The sequence below is a fragment of the Stegostoma tigrinum genome, chromosome 29 (genome assembly GCF_030684315.1).
Source record: "Stegostoma tigrinum isolate sSteTig4 chromosome 29, sSteTig4.hap1, whole genome shotgun sequence".
Lineage (NCBI taxonomy): Eukaryota > Metazoa > Chordata > Chondrichthyes > Orectolobiformes > Stegostomatidae > Stegostoma > Stegostoma tigrinum.
Window position 1 is genome coordinate 32,040,309 of NC_081382.1, and position 16,154 is coordinate 32,056,462.

Below are 16,154 nucleotides of genomic sequence, written 5' to 3' on the forward strand. Positions count from 1 at the left end.
AAAACATCAGCCTTCCTGCTCTTCTGATGCTGCTTGGCCTGCTGTGTTCATCCAGCTCTACACCTTGTTATCTCAGATTCTCCAGCATCTGCAGTTCCTACTATCTCTGAAAAAACAAACATTCTCTCTAGCTTTCATGCCACATGAGTACTATGTACAGTGGGTCCACCTTCTCCATGAGAGACAGTGTAGAAAAACTCCACAAGAGGCTTAGCTGTCCAAGTTTTTGCAATATTCTGACAGTGACACCTTGTTCTATCAATAATATTTACAAAGCAGGCACAGTTCAGAACAATGGTTAAAGCTGCCTTTTCACAGCCAAAGCTGACTTGGAGCCAAGGACAGACTGAGTCTCTCAGGGTGACAAGTTTTAGAGGGGCGCAGTTTTAAAGTAGGGAGCCGGTTGAGAGGGAGCCTAATGCTCCAGGGTCACTAGTTCAAATCGCACCACAGAAACCGCTAGAATATTAATTCGATCAATTAAAATCAGGAATCAAAAGCTAGCCTCGGTGGGAGTAGCCACAAAGCTGGAAAGTGTCACAAAAATCCACGAGATTCACTAATTTTTTTTTTAGGAAAGGGAAGGAAATCGAACATCCTTGCATGGTCTGGCTTACATTTGGGAGGCTATTCTCTATTTACCCCATCACAGGAGGAATGCTACAGGGCAGGAGGCGCCAGGCACGGCCCCCACTTCACATCACATTTTAAAGATGCCTGGTCTCTCACATGTACGCACACTCTCTCGCTCACCAACTCTCTCACACATATACACACACCTCCCTTTAGGCAAAAAAAGTCACAGATGGGAGCCACAGAATCTCACTCTGATCCAAAAGGAGGTTTTTTTTCCCCAGCAATATTAAAACTTCCCGCGCATCTGTTAATGAAACTGAAGCATTTGGGGATAATCCATAACACTTTTGTAGCTGTGGAAGTTCACCCCCATTCATTGCTGTGATCACTGACATTAGCTCCCTAACCTACAGGGGACAGTCTGCCAAGGGGCAGCTCTCAGCACTGGTCTCACCGCAGGCAACCCCCAGATACTGAGTCGAGCATAAGCAGGGAGTTGCTGGACAGCCTTGCTCAACTATCAGGCTACCAACTGGCTGGGTCTGCTGTGCATGGATAAGGGTCAGGTTCAGCATTTCAGCTATAAGCTGATGTTCCTGTCTGTTACTGAACCTGGTTAAATCTGTATTGGACATGAACAGCATGTACCTCTCCATGGCTTAAGTGTCAGGTCAGGGACCAAAGCCACAAGTTCAGTTCTCAGCTTTGCTCCTTTTCCTCTCCCAGTTTACATTTTTTGAGAAAGGCCTTTGGTCTCCGAGCCTCCCAGCTCCAGGCTTCCATCCCACGTTGCCCAAATGGATTCCACTCACCTGCCACTACCCACCCACCCCTGCTTAACTACTTCTCTGGTCTGTCAGGCCTCACAACACTGATCCACAACAACTCAAGATGCTTGACTTGTGAGGCTCCTTCTCTTCTTGCAATGCTCACCCTCTGCCTAGATTCCAAACCGTGATTAAAGCAACTTCCCGGCTTACTCTCGACCGCTCCTGCATGTTCACTTCGCTAAGACCAGCACAGCAGCTGATGCTGCTTAAATGCTGTTAACAAAAGCTCATCTCAATATGAACCCATTTGTGCAAAAATCAATCTGGCTGAGACATGGAAATCTGCCAACCTCAAGTGGCCTGGCCCATTTGTGACACCAGGTGTAAAGCAAACTGGCTGACTATTAACTGCCCTCTAAAAAGGATTCGCAGGCCTCTCAGATTCAGGGTTAATTAGGGACAGGCAACAAATCCTGACCTTGGCAGAGACAAGGTGATGGCATACGTGAAAGGCACTGAAGTGTTCAATCAGCCATAATTGTATTGAATGGCAGGACAGGTTCAATGGGCTGAATGGCCTACTGCTTCCTATGAGATACCCATGTTCCACTAAAGAATAAAAGATGATTAAAATAATTCTTCTAGATACATTATTTTCCCCCCCATTTTGCTATGCATCTTGAGCAACTAACTGAATAGAACGGAGCAGTGCAAAGATTAAGTGGATTAGAAAGAGAGGGAGAGAATTTTTAAACACGAGTCACATTGCAAGGAATATTGCATAAACATGGTGTCACATCTTGTTTCAGAGATAATGGGAACTGCAGATGCTGGAGAATTCCAAGATAATAAAATGTGAGGCTGGATGAACACGGCAGGCCAAGCAGCATCTCAGGAGCACAAAAGCTGACGTTTCGGGCCTAGACCCTTCATCAGAGAGGGGGATGGGGAGAGGGAACTGGAATAAATAGGGAGAGAGGGGGAGGCGGACCGAAGATGGAGAGTAAAGAAGATAGGTGGAGAGAGTATAGGTGGAGAGGTAGGGAGGGGATAGGTCAGTCCAGGGAAGACGGACAGGTCAAGGAGGTGGGATGAGGTTAGTAGGTAGATGGGGGTGCGGCTTGGGGTGGGAGGAAGGGATGGGTGAGAGGAAGAACCGGTTAGGGAGGCAGAGACAGGTTGGACTGGTTTTGGGATGCAGTGGGTGGGGGGGGAAGAGCTGGGCTGGTTGGGAGGAAGGGATGGGTGAGAGGAAGAACCGGTTAGGGAGGCAGAGACAGGTTGGACTGGTTTTGGGATGCAATGGGTGGGGGGGGAGAAGAGCTGGGCTGGTTGTGTGGTGCAGTGGGGGGAGGGGACGAACTGGGCTGGTTTAGGGATGCAGTAGGAGAAGGGGAGATTTTGAAACTGGTGAAGTCCACATTGATACCATTAGGCTGCAGGGTTCCCAGGCGGAATATGAGTTGCTGTTCCTGCAACCTTCGGGTGGCATCATTGTGGCACTGCAGGAGGCCCATGATGGACATGTCATCTAGAGAATGGGAGGGGGAGTGGAAATGGTTTGCGACTGGGAGGTGCAGTTGTTTGTTGCGAACTGAGCGGAGGTGTTCTGCAAAGTGGTCTCCAAGCCTCCGCTTGGTTTCCCCAACGTAGAGGAAGCCGCACCGGGTACAGTGGATGCAGTATACCACATTGGCAGATGTGCAGGTGAACCTCTGCTTAATGTGGAATGTCATCTTGGGGCCTGGGATAGGGGTGAGGGAGGAGGTGTGGGGACAAGTGTAGCATTTCCTGCAGTTGCAGGGGAAGGTGCCGGGTGTGGTGGGGTTGGAGGGCAGTGTGGAGCGAACAAGGGAGTCACGGAGAGAGTGGTCTCTCCGGAAAGCAGACAGGGGAGGGGATGGAAAAATGTCTTGGGTGGTGGGGTCGGATTGTAAATGGCGAAAGTGTCGGAGGATGATGCGTTGTATCCGGAGGTTGGTAGGGTGGTGTGTGAGAACGAGGGCGATCCTCTTCGGGCGGTTGTGGCGGGGGCGGGGTGTGAGGGATGTGTTGCGGGAAATACGGGAGACGCGGTCAAGGGCGTTCTCGATCACTGTGGGGGGAAAGTTGCGGTCCTTAAAGAACTTGGACATCTGGGATGTGCGGGAGTGGAATGTCTTATCGTGGGAGCAGATGCGGCGGAGGCGGAGGAATTGGGAATAGGGGATGGAATTTTTGCAGGAGGGTGGGTGGGAGGAGGTGTATTCTAGGTAGCTGTGGGAGTCGGTGGGCTTGAAATGGACATCAGTTACAAGCTGGTTGCCTGAGATGGAGACTGAGAGGTCCAGGAAGGTGAGGGATGTGCTGGAGATGGCCCAGGTGAACTGAAGGTTGGGGTGGAAGGTGTTGGTGAAGTGGATGAACTGTTCGAGCTCCTCTGGGCAGCAAGAGGCGGCGCCGATACAGTCATCAATGTACCGGAGGAAGAGGTGGGGTTTGGGGCCTGTGTAGGTGCGGAAGAGGGACTGTTCCACGTAACCTACAAAGAGGCAGGCATAGCTGGGGCCCATGCGGGTGCCCATGGCCACCCCCTTAGTCTGTAGGAAGTGGGAGGAGTCAAAAGAGAAGTTGTTGAGGGTGAGGACGAGTTCAGCTAGGCGGATGAGAGTGTCGGTGGAGGGGGACTGGTCGGGCCTGCGGGACAGGAAGAAGCGGAGGGCCTTGAGGCCATCTGCATGCGGAATGCAGGTGTATAGGGACTGGACGTCCATGGTGAATATGAGATGTTGGGGGCCAGGGAATTGGAAGTCCTGGAGGAGGTGGAGGGCGTGGGTGGTGTCACGGACGTAGGTGGGGAGTTCCTGGGCCAAAGGGGAGAAAATGGAGTCCAGATACGTGGAGATGAGTTCGGTGGGGCAGGAGCAGGCTGAGACAATGGGTCGACCAGGGCAGGCAGGTTTGTGGATTTTGGGAAGGAGATAGAAATGGGCCGTGCGGGGTTGGGGAACAATAGGTTGGAGGCTGTGGGTGGGAGGTCCCCTGAGGTGATGAGGTCGTGAATGGTGTTGGAGATGATGGTTTGGTGCTCGGGTGTGGGGTCATGATCGAGGGGGCGGTAGGAGGTGGTGTCGGAGAGTTGGCGTCTGGCCTCGGCGATGTAGAGGTCCCTGGACTGACCTATCCCCTCCCTACCTCCCCACCTATACTCTCTCCACCTATCTTCTTTACTCTCCATCTTCGGTCCGCCTCCCCCTCTCTCCCTATTTATTCCAGTTCCCTCTCCCCATCCCCCTCTCTGATGAAGGGTCTAGGCCCGAAACGTCGGCTTTTGTGCTCCTGAGATGCTGCTTGGCCTGTTGTGTTCATCCAGCCTCACATTTTATTATCTTGTCACATCTTGTTTGTTCTTTTAGTGCTATATTAAAGGTGCATTATGAAGACATGGTCCATTAACCCTGCCTTAGATAACTCACAGTGCAGGAGCTAAACCATTAACCTCTTGCTGGAGTACAAACACGTGAGTTTAAGTGTCCAGCGAGTTGCGGCCATTGAATTGCAAATGATTGGGGGATAAAACGGTGACAAATCACTTGTTTGTGGTAAGAGAGATTTCTGTTAGACGGGGGTAAGTCAAAGAATTTGTTGCATTTCCTGGAATTTGCTACAAGACTCACACACAAAATTGAAACTTTACTTTTCTTTCAAATCAACCTGCTGAACATTTCCAAGTTTTGTTTTATTATTTCTAAAGGAAGGTCTCGGCGATAAGCAGTCAGCTGAATGCCAACAAAGCACGGGTTGCACAATGGCAAGTGCATGGCACAGGCTGGCAAACAGATGGCAAAGAAGGTCAAATCAGCACTGCCGGTCTCCTGCTGCGGCTGAACATTTAGCTCTGTGGCAGACCAGAAAAACAAGCTAACCTTCACTAATTTTCTTCCTCTCTCTGTCTCTCGCACTCAACCCTGCCCAATATAAATATGAAGTTCTACACTTTGATGTGAAAAACACAAAGGCAGGGTATTATTTAAATGGTGATATATTGGGAAATGTGGATGCACAAAAAGGATTTGGATGTCCTCACCCGCCAGGCAATTAAACAGGCAGATGCAATGGGCAAATAGGAAAGCAAAAAGAATATTGATGAGGAGGTGCCAGTGTTGGACTAGGGTGGACAAAGTCAGAAGACATACAACACCAGGTTAGAGTCCAACAGGTTTATTTAAAATCACAAGCTTTCCAAGCGCTGCTCCTTCATCAGGCTGTGATTTTTAAATAAACCTGTTGGACTATGACCTGGTGTCTTGTGGCTTCTGAAATAGTATATTGGCCTTCATTGCAATGCAACTGGAGTTCAGAAATAGGGATGTCTTACTGCAGTTTTACAGGGCCTTGGTGAGACTGGATCTGGAGTACTGTGTGCAGTTTTAGCCTCTCGACCTAAGGAATGATGCAGTTGCTGTAGAGGGAGAGCAGGAGAGATTTTCTAAGCCAATACCAGAGACGGCAGCTATGTCCTATGAGGAGAGGCTGGTTCAACTGGGTCTACAGTTTAGGAAAATGAGAGGAGATCAGATCGAATTTCATTCATTTCAAACAGAGCTACAACAGACTAGATACAGAAAGATGTTTTTCCTGGTTGGGGCAGTCTAGAAGTAGGGAACAAAGTCTCAGGATAACAGATATACCACTTAGCACTGAGATGAAGAAAGGGTAGTGAATCTGTGGAATTCACAAAGACAGAGGCCAGGTGACTTATATTCAAGGAGGAGACAGAGAAATGTTTGGATAGTAAAGCCACCAGTGGGTATGGTGTGTAAAAATCAGATAACTGGTGTTAAGTTAGAGAATCACCCATAGAATCCCTACAGTGTGGAAACAAGCCCTTTGGCCCAACAAGTCCACACCAACCCTTGCAGCATCCCGCCCAGACCCACCCCACTGTAACCCACATAATTCACATATCCCTGAACACCACAGGCAATTGAGCGTGGCTAATCCGCCTAATCTGCACATCTTTGGACTGTGGAAGGAAACCGGAGCACCCGGAGGAAACCCACGCAGACACGGGGAGAATGTGCAAACTCCACACAGACAGACGTCCGAGGGTGGAATCAAACCTGGGTCCCTGGCGCTGTGAGACAGCAGTGTTAACCACTGAGCCACCGTGCCACGATCATATTTAACAGCAGAACAGGCGGAAAGGGGCCAAATCCTGGTCTCGGTTAACGCAAGAAACGTAGCAATTGGAAAGCCCAGACCAATAGTAATGTTGCAATGATATTAGATATCTTGGTTGTCTATTTTAAAGGCATTGAGCGGAAAGAGTTGGCAGATGTGAAAAGAAAGGTGAATACCCAAGAGTGATGCACACAATCACCCGGGTACACGGGATTCTGCAATGGCCCAGGCTTTGTTTTCACATCCTCCAGAATCTCAGCTTCACTTCCTCGGTTGCAAGTCCAAACTTGTCCAATAGTTGCATAACATCACACACTAAGTGGCAGTAATGCCGACCCTAGTTAAAAATAACTGCAACAGCTGGTGCTGAACCAACTCTGACAGGCCACAGAAAGAAAACCAAGGAGCTTCGGTGAGCTCATGAGCTGCACAAAGACACCTCTTTACTCAAAGAGTGGGTGCAAACATGTGATCATGCTCCCTCAGGGAGAGTTGGAAGCCAGCTGTACAGATGTATCGAAAACAGGAAGTTGGACCAAGCATTTGAAAGGAGGAGGAGGAACAGACAATTGTGACAGTGGATTTACAGGAGGCTGGAACTGACTGTATATACCAGTCTAGACTTGTTGGGCTGAATGGCCTGTTTGCAAACCCTGTATTATGAACGAAATCTACATGAAGGCAACCTGCAAATACTTGTTATTTAAAACCTATGTTGTACTTGTCACAAAGGATTTTCTTTTGCCCCATTTTGCCCTAACCTGAAGGCAAAGTACAGGGCTAATGGTAAGATTCTTGGTAGTGTAGATGAGCAGAGAGATCTCGGTGCACAGATCCTTGAAAGTTGCCACCCAGGTTGACAAGGCTGTTAAGAAGGCATACAGTGTTTTAGCTTTTCTTAGTAGAGGGATCGAGTTCCAGAACCAAGAGGTTATGGTGAAGCTGTACAAAACTCTGGTGCGGCCGCTCTTGGAGTATTGTGTTCAGTTCTGGTCACCGCATTATAAGAAGGATGTGGAAGCTTTGGAAAGGGTGCAGAGGAGATTTACTAGGATGTTGCCTGGTATGGAGGGAAGGTCTTACAAGGAAAGGCTGAGGGACTTGAGGCTGTTTTCATTAGAGAGAAGAAGGTTGAGAGGTGATTTAATTGAAACATATAAAATAATCAGAGGGTTAGATAGGGTGGATAGGGAGAGCCTTTTTCCTAGGATGGTGACGGCGAGCACGAGGGGGCATAGCTTTAAATTGGGGGGTGAAAGATATAGGACAGTTGTCAGAGGTAGTTTCTTTACTCGGAGTAGTAAGGGAATGGAACGCTTTGCCTGCAATGGTAGTAGATTCGTCAACTTTAGGTACATTTAAGTCATCATTGGATAAGCATATGGACATAGATGGAATAGTGTAGGTTAGATGGGCTTGAGATCGGTATGACAGGTCGGCACAACATCGAGGGACGAAGGGCCTGTACTGTGCTGTAACGTTCTATGTTCTAATGTTCTATTTACAGGAATGCGAGCACCTAAACCATTATACATGGCCACCTTCAGCGTCAACCATGTTTCTGTGGATCTGGAGTCAATTATAGGCCAGGGTAAAGGACAGCAGGTTGGCTTCCCTTAAGAACATTGGTGAACCAGGTGGCTTTTTTCCTTCAAGTATGTCACTAGCATCATTGGGATCCCCATTCCAGACTTTCACAGAAGTGAAATCAACCCCACCACTGCAGGATTTGAACCCAGGTCCCCAGATTATGACCTGGGTTTCCAACATCAATAGTCTGAGTGATCATATCACTAGGCCACTGCCTCCTCATCTGCCCGAAACTGGTCTGCAATATGTTCAACTGTTACAGGACATAATGGAAAGTTTGCCTCTCACACAGGGATCTTTGACCTCACATTGGATAACGGGATTTGCAATTAAAAAAAACTGGTCTCAGATGTACACTTTATACTCAACACTACCAGAGCCAAAAGAACGAAAGTGGGGTTTTCCCGACAGACTCTTTAAAATACAATGAGCAAGGGGAGAACATTACCAGCTTTAATATCAAAAGTAAGGATCAGTTGCTGGGAAATGTCAGCAACCTACTTTCTCTCAGAAGTGCAGCCAAGGAACAGTGCACTACTTGTAAAATCGGACACAAATTCCACGACTTATTTTGATAATTGTATTGATTTGCAGAGCAGGCGTAAAATAATCTTGATTTTTCTTTGTCTAAAAACGAAAATATTTCTCTGCCCTCAAAAGGAATGAAACAGTTTTTAGCCTGGTATCAGCAAGGAGGTCAGGTATAATGTGGTTAGAATCAAGCAGAGGTTGATTGTCAGTCCCAACCATAGCGAAATATCACTTCCTGCCTCACTGTGATAATTCACATTAACCGCACGAGTCAGCTTTGAGCTAGGCTGGAGATTTAGCATCAGGGCTGCGCTATGCTTTGCTGCTGACTGGCAGCTGGGCAAGCAATGCCCCTGAACTATTACCATTGTAGGAGAAACTCTACAATATGTGGTAAACTTGCTTTTTGAGCCCAAATTTACTCAGTCTCATCACTGATGGTCATACTAATGCTCAAGGCATTGGCAACGCATATTTTGTTTTGGAGTATTTTAAGGGACGGACATTGCTTACAATGCGATGCATGTTGGCTCCTACAGTCTCTGCACTGAAATGAAGTGAGATGCCAAGGGGTGGGCTGGGGGGAGGGGGCAAGGAGGAGAAGCAAGAAGACAGGGGAGGGGGAATGAGTAGCCTGCTCACAGTTCCACACTAGTCTCCAAAAGACATTTTAAAAGCATTAAACAGGGATTTGCTGCAACTTTTAGCCATTTTATAAAGTTGTTGAACGCGAGGGCACAAGTATTTTAAAAACTATTTTTAACAAGCACCATTTAAACTGACTAGTACAGAGTACAGTGCCTGTGCATGTGGGCCAGCATGCATGTGTGTAAATTCTCTCCAGGTTATTAGACCGAGTTGCAGAATCAGGTTGCACAAGATCATTGGGCCAGTCAACTACAGAGAGAAGTCAGAAGCTGAATGTAACTTTAATGCTTTTCGCTTTGCCATTGCTTTAATAACTGATAACATCTTTCCTTCAGTAAGTCTGACTCTCTCTGCCAAAGGAGGTCTGTCACAATCAGATCTTGCAAGATAAGATTTTGAAACAAAACCAAACAAATGAATAATGGGCCCAGACATTCCTTTGCCATTTATGGCCAAGTTGTCATTTATTTTCTTCCTGTGCAATGTCTACTTCACCCTCTCTCTTAGTCCTCTCTCTCTCTCTCTCTCTCAATCTTCATAGTTTGCACTACGCAGACCCATGGGTGCAGGTCTCTTGAACATACCTTCCTCCAAGTGGCCACTCAGCATGCCAGCGTTACCCCAGCAAATGGCAGCACACTATTTGACTGCAAGGCATCACAGCTGTGTTAGGCATAATGGCAAGTTGGCACTTCCCAGCCAGACTCCTCAGATAGGGTTTGGAATCAAGGTGCACCATTGGCAGATAAGATTACCACACACCAGGAACCCTGGCACTAACCCAGGATACTCACTTTGCACAACAGTTACCATCCTGGAGCAGTCCAGTGCTTTTGCCAAAACAAGTTCATTTGTCCAGACTCAGTAAGATTTATTTTTGAAACAGAAGAGGTAGCCTACACCATCACAGAACCAAGTCTCGCCGAAAAATAACCACACAGATGAGAAGTACAGGAACACAGAGGTAACGTTACAGGACCTGTAGTCCAAGCAGCTGAATCAATGATCTAAAGACACACAAGTTCAAATCCCACGACCGAGGACGTTTAAATTCAATTAAGCTTGAATCTGGAATAAAACGCGAAGTGAAACTAATAATCTTGTTCAAAAAAATCCCATCTGTTTCACTAATGTACAGGGAACGGATCTTCTGCCTTTACCTGGTCTGACCTACATGTAATGCCAGACAGTAACATGGCAGATTTAGAAACACCCTCTGTAAAGGTGAGAAAGCCAAGCAGTTTTATAATTTTTAAACTTAATGTATTTTTTCACCCAGTCAACCTGTTCAGAGATACTATTAACCTCTGGAGCAAGTGAGACATGAACCCATCTCCCAATCCAGGGGCAGGGACTCTATCACTTCACCACAGGAGCCCTCTCTTATCAATACACTACAGGCGAACAGAAAAACCCTCTGGAGGGGGTACCTGATCCATGTGATGATTCACAGCAGTGGTTAATGAACAGGTTCTCCAAGCCAGTTAGGTGTTGGGAATAAGCGCTCTCATTTCAAGAATGAACAATAAAAGAATTGCTATGTTGAAAAAGAAAGCCAGGACCAATAGCCAATGTTTTAGCACAGCAGTTAGACAGACAGGGGAAACTGAAGTAAATTAAAATCAATTGTGGGAAAGCGAGTGGGATGAAGCAGCTGCTCGAGTTCGAGATGAATCTCTCATTTCCACTGATTTTCAAATGGTTCTTCAAACATTATTTGCTTTTTAACAGTTAGCACTGAAACCCACTGTCCGTGTTTATCCTGTCATAGTAAGGATATTCAGTTCATTAAATCAACAAATCACAGTCCAAAGAGGAGCAGTTTATGTGGATTGGCCATGTTAAATTGTCTGTAGTGTTCAGGGAGGTGTAGCTTAGGTGGGTTATAGAGAGATAGTCAGGGTGGGATGCTCCTAGGGTCGGTGTGGACTTGTTGGGCCGAAGGGCCTGCTCCCACACAGCAGTGATTCTATGAAAATGAGGGTGAGAGAATCAAGAAGAGCAGTGGACTGCCTGATGTACACTTCATATAAGGAGAGAACTCTTATCTTAATGAGAGTCAGCTGTGGCTGCTCGTACTGATGTTGAGATGTCCATTTCCAGGCAACCAAATCAAATTCAAGTCAAGTGCTGTGCCACTCTCCCATCATTACCACTGTGAATGTATGGTATCCCCAAATTTCTACTCCATTTCTCAAGTTATTACCTCTGCATAGTCTGCTTTGAAGAAAGATGCAGAAACAGTGCCTTTCCCTCTCCAAGCTCCAGTAAGACTGTCTCTTGAACCCACCACCAGCTCAGATACCAATAGTTTAATGGGTACTTGAGCTGAATAAGAGCCAGGAGCATATTTTGGTGAGTGCATGCTGCCATGCCTCCACAACTGGCTTTGGAAGAAACTTCTGAGATGCTGGCACTCTGTGGACTGTCAGAGGCCAGACACCTGCTCAGTCCCAGGTAGGTTTCAGCCATATTGGCACAGTGGCTCAGTGGTTAGCACTGCAGCCTCACAGCACCAGGGACCCGGATTCGATTCCAGCCTCGGAAACTGTCTGTGTGGAATTTGCACATTCTCCCCATGTCTGTGTGGATTTCCACACTGTAGGAATCTAATTTTGAACAGGATGGAGCTGCACAGTGAGGAGGAAAAATGGCCTCATCCTGTTCCTAATTGACCTGGGCATAACATCATCGACGCCTGTGCCTTCAACTGCCTGGGCCACAATATCTCTCTCTCTCTCTCTCCAAAGCCCTCCACTCAATCCTACCGACATGCCAGTGAATGCCAAGGGTATTACCCATTTCTGAACACTTCCCATTGATATCCTGGGGGTCAGCAGTGACCAGCAGCATAACCGGATGGGTCACAACACTAGTGCCGCAGCAACGGGTCAGAAACTGGGGTGTCCCGCAGTAACCAATTCAACACCCGACTCCAAAAGCTTTTTCGCTGCCAACAAGGCACAAGTCAGGGCTGTGCTAGGATACTCTCTAGTTACCTTGTGGGTGCAGCTCCCAAGCTCAAGAAGCTCAACACCATCCAGGAAAAATAAATCCAAACCTTTGATTAATTTTGTATTATTCTTAAAAGTGGCCGCACCTATGGCCTGTACAGCTGCAACATGACGTCCCAGCTCCTACAACGTAATGCACTGACTGATGAAGGCAAGTGTACTAAACACCTTCTTTACTACCCTGTCTACTTCTACCGCACTTTCAAGGAACTATGCACCTGCACCCCTAGATATCTTTGCTCGGCAACACTCCCCAGAATCCCACTATTAACTGTTTAAGTCCTGCCTCACCACATAAACACAGTGGCTACAAGAACAGGTCAGGAATACTACAGCAAATAACTCACCTCCTGACTCCCCAAAGCCTATCCACCATCTACAAGGCACAAGTCAGGAGTGTGATGGAATACTCCCCACTTGCCTGGATGAGTGCAGCCCCGACAACATTCAAGAAACTTGACACCATTCATGACAAAGCAACCCGCCTGATTAACACCACATCCACAAGCATCCACTCCCTCCACCACTGACAAACAGTAGCAGCAGTGTGTACTATCTACAAGATGCACTGCAGAAATTCGCCAAAGACCCTCAGGCAGCACCTTCCAAATCAACAGACAATAGACAATAGGTGCAGGAGTAGGCCATTCAGCCCTTCGAGCCAGCACCACCATTCATTATGATCATGGCTGATCATCCACAATCAGTATCCTGTTCCTGCCTTATCTCCATAACCCTTGATTTGACTATCTTTAAGAGCTCTATCCATCTCTTTCTTGAAAGTATCCAGAGACTTGGTCTCCACTGCCTTCTGGGGCACAGCATTCCATATATCCACCACTCTCTCAGCGAAGAAGTTTTTCTTCAACTCCATTCTAAATGGCCTACCCCTTAGTTTAAAACTGTGTCCTCTGGTTTTGGACTCACCCATCAGTGGAAACATGCTTCCTGCCTCCAGAGTGTCCAATCCCCTAATGATCTTGTACATCTCAATCAGATCCCCTCTCATCCTTCTAAACTCAAGTGTATACAAGCCCAGTCGCTCCAATCTTTCAACATATGATGGACCCGCCATTCCAGGAATTGACCTCGTGAACCTACGTTGCACTCCCTCAATAGCAAGGATGTCCTTCCTCAAATTGGGAGACCAAAACTGCACACAATACTCCAGGCGCGGTCTTACCAGGGCCCTGTACAGCTGCACAAGGACCTCTTTGCTCCTATACTCAATTCCTCGACCACTTCCATCTAGAAGGACACGGGCAGCAGATACATGGTAACACCACCCCCTGCAAGTTCCCCTCCACGCCATTCACAATCCTGACTTGGAAAGACATCTTAGTTCCTTCACGGTCACTGGGTCAAAATCCTGGAATTCCCTCCCTAATAGCATTGTAGTAATACATACAGCGTGTGGAATGCAGCAATTCAAGAAGGCATCTCACTACCACCTTTTCAAGGTAAGTTAGGGATGGGGAAGAAATGCGGCCTGCCAATACTGCCACAACCCATGAATGAGTAACAAAAAACAGTGGGCCAAACAACCCGTTTCCATGCTACTTCTACGTTCTATGGAATTCTACAGTAACACCAGGGTAATGGAGGAGCTTGGAGAAGTACCCTTCTTATGAGATAGGTTTTGGAAAATATATTCTGGATCTTGCCAAGAGATTAAATCGACTGGGCAAAATGTACAAAACCAGAGTTTCTGAATGATAACACTGTGGCTGGGTTCTGTGATACACAGGGAGGCCGAGCATTCATGTTAATAGCAGCTGCTGGAACTGGTTTATTTCCAATAAACTAAATCCACTGACACATATTCAAAAAGCACACACGTTAGAATGCAAAAAAAGGGCTATATTTGACACACCAACTTTCACTGGTGTACACATTCTTGTTTGGTCACAGAATCGCCTACAAGTGGTCGAACAGTACAAGTGAATCAGCTAATTTCCTGAAACCCACTTATTGAGGGCATGGACATGATCATCAACATTAGTTCCTTTCTTTCCATGATTAACAAAGGAGGTTTCTTTTTAACCCCCTCCCCCAACTTTCTCATACTTTTCCCCTGCTTCAGATACCAGCTCCAGCAGGATAACACTCTGCAGCGAGAAGTCAAACTTTAAACTTATGTGAAAACGCACAGCATCGCTGCTACTTCCGGGCACCCCAGGACTCAATCAGGGGTTAAAAAGTCTAGCAGAGGTACTTCTTCTGGAGGGAAATAGGGGCGGGGTTGATGACATGGTGGGTTACGCAGCCCCGCTCACATCTCAAGAACTTCTTGATGGTACATTCGAATTTAGATGGATGGAGGAATACAAGTTTAAAACGGAAAACAGGAACACTGTGGAAATGCTGGCAAGCCCATCAGCTGACCTAAGTCAAAGAGCTGACCACCAGTCACAGGGAGGTAAGGCACCCTTGAAAGAAGGTAGCCATAAACTGGGACAGGTGAGAGAAAAGAAAACAGAAGTAAAATTCATATTTCACACCAGCACTGTGAAAAATTGAAGAGCATTTGGATCAGAGCAGTAAATCCTCCCCACTAAGACTAAGTAAAATATTGATCTTCGCCTGACATTAAATAATGTGCTGTTTTTCATTTTAACAGGTGGGTGAGACAGCAGCAACACTTTTCCTAACCTAGGGGGGTGGCAAGGCAGTCAGGAGGGGAGCAAGAGGCTGGAAGTCATTTAAACATTGTCCCCTTTCCCCCGCGTCCCTGCTCTTCCACCATCTCCAACAATCACTAACAGTACTGAGTGGGGGGGGATGTGGAGGGGGAAATCCCTGGTTGGACTGGCCCCCAAAACCCCTGTGCACCATGACGAGACTGGAGTGGAAGGCTGGGTCACAACAGCACAAAGAATAACTGCATTGAAAATCAACAACAGCCACTTAGGCGGACGTACCTGCTGAGGGCTGGCTGACAACGCATGTAGAACCAAACCCCAGCGCAAGTTAGTGCCTTGAGAGGAGGAGAGGAGAACATCTTCTTTTAAAAAAAAAGAAGCAGCATCTATTTTTGCAATCGTAATGCTGAACCGGTCAGTCAAAAGAGGAAAGGCGACTCTCACAGAAGGTATTCTATCAAAGCCGTGCAACCACTGAGTCTCTTCAGCAAACATGCCGCTTTAAATAGTCAAGACAGACCACCTTAAAAGAGCCACACCAACCTACACAGAGCCCCCAATACAACATGCATTGGGTCACGGCTTCCCTAAACCGCACCAAAGTGCCCACCTTTAAAAGGGTTCTGTTTGGGGATGGCGTTGCATACACTGCTGACCTCATCGTGCTTTTAATAAGCACAAAAACACATGTGTACACCGCGCCTTTGGCAACACAAAACCTCCCAAGGCACTTCACAGGTGCCTTACGCAAACATGACGGCTAGCGAAAAGGTGACCGAAAGCTGGGTCAAAGAAGTCAATTTCAAAAAGGAGTGGCCCAAAAGGAAGGACCGAGGTTAAGTATAAAGGCAGTGAGGTTTAGGGAAGGGATTCTTGGTACTTAAGGTCTTGAACAGCCACCCAATTGTGGAACAGTTTATATCAGAGATGCTTAAAAAAAAAACGCAGCCTTGGAGCAGTGTTGGTATTCAAGGTCTGAAGACCTGGAAGAAGTTACACAAATAAAGGAGGGCTGGTACTTCAGAGGAATTTGAAAATAAAAAGGTTGATGATTTTAAAGTTGAGGCATTAATTAACTAGAAGCAGGGGTAACTTTTTAGAAAAGGCTTTTGAACAGATTTATTAGAACGACTCCAGGGCTGAAGGACTTTGGTTGAGTGAAGAGAAGCTAGAAAGGATATTTGAAAAGTGTTAAAAATCACGAGGGTTTTGGACAACGG

General features: G+C 46.9%; 1 protein-coding gene across 1 annotated transcript in view; it reads right to left on the reverse strand.

Annotated features, from left to right (window-relative positions):
* Nucleotides 1-16,154, reverse strand: part of stom (stomatin) — a 48,776-nt gene that overhangs the window by 20,256 nt on the left and 12,366 nt on the right. The window lies entirely within an intron of this gene.